This window comes from Pezoporus occidentalis, unplaced genomic scaffold (assembly GCF_034315485.1).
Source record: "Pezoporus occidentalis ecotype Australia unplaced genomic scaffold, CSIRO_AGI_Poc_V1 ctg38, whole genome shotgun sequence".
Classification (NCBI taxonomy): domain Eukaryota; kingdom Metazoa; phylum Chordata; class Aves; order Psittaciformes; family Psittacidae; genus Pezoporus; species Pezoporus occidentalis.
The window spans coordinates 6,734,662-6,744,029 of NW_026915702.1; positions in this window are offsets into that span (position 1 = coordinate 6,734,662).

The window sequence follows — 9,368 nt, forward strand, 5'->3', positions numbered from 1 at the left end:
GAGTGCAACGGGCAACAGAGCCGTAATTGTGAATAAGGCCCTTGGGCTCAAGTCCAGCAAGTTACTTAAGCATGTGTTTGCCTTCAGCCAAAGGAGCTAATAACCCCGAGGTGTTTAGTTTTTAGCTGTACATAAATACTTTCCTATAAAAGGGTCAGCATGCAAACTGCTACCAAAACACTCAGACAAAGCTAAGCATGATTGTTCAATGTTCTGATTCAGCAAACACAGTCTGCTCAACAGCAAATACCAATATTGCTACTTAAAAGTGGTGCTGGAATCTTCCACTCAGGGCTCATGTCCTCTGTCTCCTAGGACAGACATAGCTGTTCAGTTCTCACTCTTTTGTAAGCAACATTTTCCTGATACAGTCAGTGACCAAAGGATATTTTTATCGAAATTACAGTTTTTATTTACACAAAATTCAAGATTTACTTCAGCTTTATCATGTGAAATAAAGTCTCTACAATTTGTAAGCACAGTATCATACTAAGAGTACTATCAGAGCTTGTTCTTTTGTACTCCTGAAACACATCTGAAGCTTCTTTTTCATCTTTCCGTAGTTTCAATTCACTGAGAAGCCCAAATGGTATTTTGTGAACTGTTTTCTTGTGTTATTGTTTAGCAAATTGTAACTCTCAGCATTACAATTTTCCACCCTACCTGCAGATTCTGATTCCCATCTGAGCAGCCCTCTGGCTTTATAGCAATGCCATTGACATGAAGACTTATGTTTGACCACTTTTGTTCCATGTCAGTGTCTACCTACCGACAAATACCACTTCCTACCTCACATTTTGCTTTGTCACAAACAGTGAGGTACCCACAAATCCTAATGTACTAACCTCTCCCCACTGAAACTGAAACTTTAACCACCCCAGTATCTCCTGGAGGAGCAACACAGCAGGGCACAAGCAATCCAGGAGCCTTCTGAGGTGCAGTGACAAGAGCTTCCTGCCATAGGTGATGGAGATCTGACAAGGAGACATGCTCTGCTGGACCTGATACTTATAAACAAGGAAGAACTGGTAGGAAATACAAAGTCTGGGAGAAGTCTTGGCTGCAGCGGCCAAGAGATGGTAGAGTTCAGGATCCTAAGAGAAACAAGATACACAGCAGTGTTACAACCCCAGACTTCAGGAGAACAGACTGGCCTGCTCAAGGACCTGCTTAGAAGAATCCCATGGGATATGGTGCTGAAGAACCCTGGAAATTATTTTCAAACATGTTAAGGACAAAAAGGTGATTGAGAGTAGTCAGCATGGATTTATGAAGGAAAAAATCCACTGACTTGATGAACTGATGCCTCATTGACTTGATAGCCTTTTATGATAAGACGATGGGCTTGGTGGAAAAGGAAACATCAATGATATTCTTTATTTTGTATTTTTCAAAGCTTTGTAAGGCTTTTGTTGATGCACCGGATGGTTATGTTGTCATTCAGAAGTACCCTGACAGGCTGGAGATATAAGCAGACAGGAGCCTCATGAAGTTCAACACAAGGAAGCACAAACTCCTGCACTGAGAAGAAATAGCCCCATGCAACAGTAAATGCTGGGAATTCAATCATATGGAAAGTGGCTGTGCAGAAAAAGATCTGTGAGTCCTGGCTGGCAAAAAACCTGAACATAAACCAGCAATGTGTCCTTCTGGCAAACAAGGCCAGCAGCATCCTTGGCTGCATTACACAGAGCATAGCCAGCAGGTTGGGGAGGTGATTCTTCCCCTCTCCTCAGCACTGATAAGCCACAGATGGAGTGCTGAGTTCAGTTCTTGGCTACCCAGTGCAAGAAACACATGGGCATCCTGGAGAGGATCTAGCAAAGAGCCAAAAGATGGTTAAGATATTGGAAGATTGTATCAACGGATGTAAATACCTGATGTGGTAGGGAGTAAATAAGCAATGGGCACAAAGCGAAATACAAGAAGTTCTGTTGAAACATAAGGAACAAAAATACGGCAAGCATGATCAAACAGTGGAACAGGTTGCCCACAGATGTGGAGTTTCCCTCCTGGGAGATATTCATAACCTCACTGAGGATCATTCTGAATATTAAGCTGTAGATAATACAATAAAAATGGAAGTCTTCAATACCATCCATCTCTTTTGCAAAAGCACACATACAGCAAGGATTGAGATGCTTGTGTTAACAATGGATCATACACACTGTTCATAGAGTAGCAGAATAGCTGCATTTTGTGACTGGCTGAAGCGTCCCTCTAAGTGTTTGCTGAATAGCAGTGTCACAAACTGCCAACAAAGATATCCAAGGCTTGGAAATTCAGCCTTGCCTTTCACTCCCAGTATGCTTGAGGAAGAGCAAAAGCAGGTACAGTAATTTTCATGAAAACAAAGCTTACTACTATGATTTCTGAAAACTCCCAGACTTTTATCCAGAAAGCAAAAGGCAATCTCTGGGCATCTGAGTCTTAATAGTGGAATATTGCTCTCGGACAACCTTTGAATTTCAAGGCAAGAAAAAAAAAAAAGAAAAAGCTGTGAGAAATAGTGCTATTAATCTTATCAGCCAGATAAGAGTTGAGCTGAAGTAGTTAAAAGTTGTATGCAAGAGACTTAAAGGAATCACCAACTCTTATCTGACTGATAAAGCCCTGTCTTCCGTTATTATCAAATTGAAGGTGTTAAAAAAAAAAAAGTGAAGCAAACACCAATTCATAACACTATCACTAATTATTAAGTACTTTCTCTTCCCAATCTTAGATAATAAAGAAGGGCTGTCAAGCTATCTACACTGATTCTTGTGGAGGACTATAAAGTGATTCAGTCCACATGAATTAGAATGCAGCCATAAAATTTATAAGGACCATGATTTGGCTGCTGTTTCTTCGATTCAAAATGACTATGGGAGGAAAGAAAAAAAAGGAGGAAAGGGAGGAAAGAAAAAAAATGAGAGATGAAGAAGAATCCTATCTGACTCTAATAGCTTTAATAGGCTTCTCGTTATAAAATGGGGTACTATTGCTCCTAACCTTGTGTATCTAACCTGAATGTATCTGAACTAACTAATGTAACAGGGAGAGTCAGTAGCAAATCCATTGACTTGCCTGTTTTAAAGGAGCAGAAAACCCTTCTGGTAACTAAGCATGGAGTGGCTTTGTTGCTTTAAGTAGTGGAAAAGCATGGGTGGACAGTACTAGTACAGCAGTATAGTAGAAAACTGCATCTGTGCTGAGGAATTCCACATCTGACCATGAACTAAAAAAATTTATGAAATATATTGTTCCTTAAGCTTCCAAATAAGAGTGACTGCCAGCACCCAAAGGGCTGGTAGAAAAACTGCTCCTCTATGTAAAGTATGTTCTCCTAAATGTACACTGAAAAGCAGAGTCAGGGCAAGGTCTGTTCCCACTGTGCATTTTGTGCCTAACCTCAGAGTTCAGACACAAAAAATGAGGCAATTTTAGGAACCATGTGTTTTCTCAGTTCTTTCTCTCCTCTCTGGCCTCATTCCCCAGTGCCCTGTGCTCTGCCACTTATCACACTGATTTATATAAAATCTGACCAAGCCAGAATCGATTTTTTCTTTTTTTCTAACAAACACAAAGATGTCAAATGACTGGGTGGGGTTAGAAGGAATGTGTTCTCTTAGCTTTCCTGCACTGTCCTTATCATGCTCATTCCTCCTCCCACTAAATCCACTAATGAGTAGATTGTTTAGACCTGTAGCCTTCATGTAAAGTTTCACAAATGGAGAAATAATTTGTGAAGCAAACAGAATTTTCCTTGTGTAGGTCCTAAGATAAGAAATGCATTCCAGGAGTGAACCTTTAAGGAAAAAAACATTAAAAAAAATGGGACCTTGAATTCCTATACAGCTTCTAGATAGGCAATATTCCCACTTTGCTCCACACAGAAAGGTGAGATGGCTACATAGACTATGTTGGGTTGTGTGATAAAAGCTCCACTGCACACCCACTGGGTTACTTAAGAGGGATAATGGCAGGGCAGAGAGCATCCTGCTGGGCAACTCCCAGGTCTACCACAGGAGCCATGAGCCCATCAAAGGCTCACCTCCAGCAGTCCAAACCAGCGCAGCAGGGTCACCTATGGGACCATAGGAGTCCCTGCCAGCTCTGGATGCGAGAACATCTGTGTATCTAGGAGCATGGGGAGACAGCTATTGGCACCTGGGAAATCCTGGCCAGCCATGTGTGTACATGTGATGGTCTGTACCAGCAACTGGAGTGGAGCTACAGCCTTGCAGGCTCACAGGCCAAGCAGCCAGCAACTGGGGAAACTGAAACAAAGGAGCTAGCCAGTGGATAGATAGTGTCTGAGCCCAACTGCTGGAGAGATCTTCCTTGTACATACATGTGTGTATATCTCTACATATACATATTCTCACTGCTGCATTAGAATAAGTATGATAGCAGATCAAAGGAGGTGATCCTGCCCCTCTGCTCTGCTCTTGTGAGACCTCACTTGGAATATTGTGCGCAGTTCTGGTGTTCTCAACATAAAAGGGACATGGAGCTGTCGGAACAAGTAAAGAGAAGGGCCACGAGGATGATCAGGGGCTGAAGCACCTTCAGTACAAAGACAGGCTGAGAAAGTTGGGGCTGTTCAACCTGGAGAAGAGAAGCTGCGCAGAGATCTCATAGGAGCCTTCCAGTATCTGAATGGGGCCTATAAGGATGCTGGAAAGGGACTCTTCATCAGGGACGGTAGCAACAAGACAAGGGATAATGGGTTTAAACTTAAACAGTGAAAGTTCAGGCTAGATATAAGGAAGAAATTCTTCCCTGTGAGGGTGGTGAGACACTGGAACCGACTGCCCACAGAAGTTGTGAACGCTCCATCCCTGGTGGTGTTCCAAGGCCAGGTTGGACAGAGCTTTGGCTGGCACAGTTTAGTGTGAGACGTCCCTGCCCGTGGCAGGGGGGTTGGAACTGGATGATCTTAGGGTCCTTTCCAACCCAAACCGTTCTATGATTTTATACGGACCAGCAGCACCAGCCTTGCATTCCTCAGGCTGTTGAATTCAGTATATGTTTTCCTCTAATAAACTAACTTATTCATGGAAAAGAAAAGAGCACAATAACAACATGTGAGGCACGGAAATCCTATTCTCAGAAAATGGTAACAAATCAGACCTATTACAAAAACCCCCAAACAACATTATATTTCATGTTCTTTGACAAAAATTACTTTAGCTTGTACAGATTTACTTCATGGATTAATGAACTCACTAGTATTTTAATGGTATCTCTTATCAACCAGCAATCTTATGTTTGTTTTCATCAAGAGAATATTTTGGGAATCTGTTACAATGATTGAGCTGTTTAATCAGTTCCACAGAAGACAAATATCTAGAGCACTTAAAGCAGCAGAACACTGGTCTCCTTCCTTCTTGGATATAGATAAGAGATGGCTTCTGTTTCCAGTGCAAACACATTGGTGATCATGAACCCACAGAAATAAGATCATATTTATTCCTGCTTTTTGTGGTTTCAGTGACCTTGGGTGTGAATCTGCCATTCCCTTTTGAAATCGAAAAGCAGTAGCTAGGTATAGTGGAATCAGATAAGTTAATCAGAATGGTACCATGGCTGATGACCTCTGCATCACGCTTAAGTCAACTGATAAGCATGTACACGCCCTCAGAGACAGGTAATCATTTAGCTAGCTTCATTTTTCCAGAGGTACTCTACTGTCTTCATTGTAAAGCTCTAGTTGATGGTCAGAGGAGAGAACATAAATCAAGATCATACACACACACCAAGCTAACTCAGAGTAATTTATAGTTCATGTGAGCTCAGTGCACCAATGGCCTCCAGCACCTGGTTCATCTTTTCTGGCAAAGTGGAACAAGCGGAAATCAATAAATGGCTGCACAGGAGGGAGAAGTTACTCGATACACTCCCTTCATCAGAGAAGCCACCAAAATAGTCCTCTGCCTTGTGGTGGTGCGTCCTCCCCCCCATCCTCTGAGCTGTTTCACCATCTAAGGAATTCCAGTCAGGCCCTGGCCTTTGTGTAATGGACTGGACGGTGATGCATCCCTTGATTGTACCAGGAACTCTTACGTGGGTTAAGGAAGGAGGCCCTGATCATACCAGGAACTCCTGTCAGCTGGCTAAGGTAGTAAGCAAGCATACGGATAATCAGTCATCCCCTGGCAGCCTCAGAACATTCTTCCCCTTGACTGAAGCCTGACTGGAATGGTGCCACTGTCACCAACATGTTGAAAACTTTCTAGTAATTCCCTACCTGGACTGGGGCCAGGGTGGAAACTGACTAATGACTAAAGCCAATCATATTGTGAGCCTACAAACAGTGGTCCTTTTAGGTCTCCTGAACCACAGTGAGCAGTGATCAGCATCCCCCTCTCACTGGGTCACCACTCAGAGTTCACAAATACTCATATTTGCCATAATTGGAGGACTGCCACTGAAAGATAGAACTTGGGCTGAAGTGCCCTCCCCACTTCCCAAGACTTAACCCTCACCTGTTGAGAAATGCTGAGAATGTTGAGAAAATGAAATGTTGTGAATATTTCACCAACTCGAGGGGAATTTTTGACACGTACCTTTATATGATTCTGTATGTGTGTACAGATTGTCATAACAACTGTAGTAAATTCCTTTGACTCACTTTGTAACATCCACCTTAAAACCACAAACTGCTGCTAAATGAAAGCTGTGTAAAAATTCCCCCTGTGGTGAATTGGTACATTTGTAACCCTTTGGATATATACTGTTGATTATGTCTGATACTAAGACTAGATGCAGCTGCGCTCAGGCTCCTTTGGGAGTTCAGAAAGCAAGAGGTCTACTCTGAACTGAAAGGTCTCCCTCACCCTTTGTGCCTTCAGTCTCTGTATCAGTCATCTTTAGCTGGATTTTACTTTGATTTTCCTTTGTATGCTTCATCCATGTAATATGTAACAGACCTTGCCATTCAATTCTGTTAAGCTGTGCCTCTATAAATCATATTAAACTGTTTTAGCTAATACCTTTGATGGTCATTCTTTGAGTGATCCTAAAACACTGATTTCATTACACCCTCTACCTACTTCATCAACCTTGTTTACACATATCACTACCCTCTCAAGTGCTGTATCAAGCTAAAAAAAAACAAAAAGCAGAAGGTTGTTATAACCAGAATCATTTCAGTCATCATGTTCACAGTGCAAATCTCTCAAGTCACAGGGGAAGCCGAAGGATAGCCAAACGCAGTGGGGTCACAGGAAGAAATGACTGGGGTGAGGGAAGGGAAGAGGAGGGGCTTTATATTAATTCATATTCCAGTTTCACTGTTGAAAACAATACAAGGTTTTGAAATGTCTCCAAGGATGCTTTGAGCAGCTTGGTCTAGTGGAAGGTGTTCCTGCCCATGGGAGGAGAGGGTGGAACTAGATAATCTTTAAGGTCCCTTTCAACCCAAATCACTGTATGATTTTATGACCCTCATGAGGCTTTCTTCCTAACACTGTCTGAAAGGATTTGCCCTTCTGCAGGGCAGGCTACAGCCATTGCTGTGCCTGAAGAAATTCCCAAAGAACAGCTGCTTCTGACAAAGCCAACAAATAACTTCATAGGGCAGACACTCTCTAGTTATAATTAAGTACTAACGATAACTATTTATCCAAACTGCAACTGTCTCCTTGCTAGTTTGGAGAAGGAAGTTCAATTTTCCTATAATGTTAGGATCTGCATTTGGAAGAAACATGTAATTCTTGGCAGCTACTTTATAACACATTTTCTGTTTCTACCTTTCATGCACTAGGTATCAAACCAAGTCCTACATGAGAGTCTGATGTGACTTGTGACAGATCCCGTCCCCACTTACGCAACTGCTGCTTGGTTAAGATTATATTATCCAAGTGATAGCGTTTTCCTGCCTTGTATGTACTTAAAGGTGTTGCTTCACATTCTGAAAGGTGATTTCCAACCAGGTGATTTCCTGAACGTCTTGATGCTGAGGTTACACATAAAGGCCACGAGTGTGCAGCAAATACCGTCCAATACTGCATTTCCTTGAAATAGTACAAATTCCTAGTAAGCAAAATGAACAATATAGAGAAGTTTGATAAGTGCTTCAGAGCAACTCCATGCTTTAGTTGCAGACTCAAAGTATGGCTTTGCATTTCTTCTGTGGCTGATGACAGAGCTAACATTTTAATGTGAGACAGCACCGCATCTGTTCTTAACTACATAAGTAAAAAGACTGATCTTCATACAGCTAAAGACATGACTCCAAAACCCCCAAGTAATGTTCCGGTGACTTCTTGCAAGAATATTCCTTCCTCAGAAACACATATTCAAATTAAACAAATGCCACAAGAAAGCAGGGAAAAAGACAATCAGACTCATTACATCCATAATAAGTTAAAGATTCAGTCACCTGTTCAGCTATATGGACACAAATACAGTACCCTCTATAGCATGGCAATGCCACAGTGAAAAAGGTCATAAGCATGAATTTTAAACATGAAACTGGCAAAGTAATAAAAGCCTAAATATATCATGCAGAACTGAAAACAAGAAAAAAGTATAGTGCGCAAAATCCCAAATTGAACACAGAAGGTAAAGAAACAGTAAATCTGAAAGAAATAGAGAGGCCTTAGGAAACAATGTTATGTCAAAGCTATATAGCTATGACACTATCCTAGTAAAGCAGGAGATGCAACACAATCCCAACAATCTGAAGTGGTAACTGAACTCAGGTCTAGATTTCTACGGAAAGGACTTTATGTTATGCTGTAAAGTTATGACAGCAGCAAGACTTAACCAAAGTCTTTTGTATTAGAGAAGTATTTAGAGAAGATATCACAGAATCCTTTATCTATGAAAGATCTGTGGTTTTGCTCCTGACATGACTCTTCAGACATGCCTGAGCTTAGCAGAGCTCTGCGAGAACAGGGACAGTTCACTGTGGGCACCTCTGAGTAACAATACAAGTTTTATTCTGGATGGTATATGGAGTTCTGAATTCTGCTCCATTAAAACCAGATGTCTAAGACTGAAGCTTTGTAATGTCTAATCAGCTCAATCCTTAATTTGATTTAGGCCTACTAGACTGAACTCCAACAAGGATATTTCAAAAAACAAACACTGCAGTCTTTGAATTGGACTGGAAAACTATCCCATGTTTTTTTTTTTATGAGAGGTTTTCTAAGGAGTTCTCAAAAGTCCCAACCCTGGCTCAGAACCTGATTTCCATAAAATAACTAAAACTGAACAATTTTATCTTAGCTCTAGACCAGTCTAGGTGTCAGAATCTCAGGTTTTCAATTAATAGATTAGAATCTATTAATTAGCTGAAAAAAACACCAACAAACAACAAACCCCCAAACCAACAAAACACACACCACACCCCCCAAACCCAAACCAGTGCACAACAA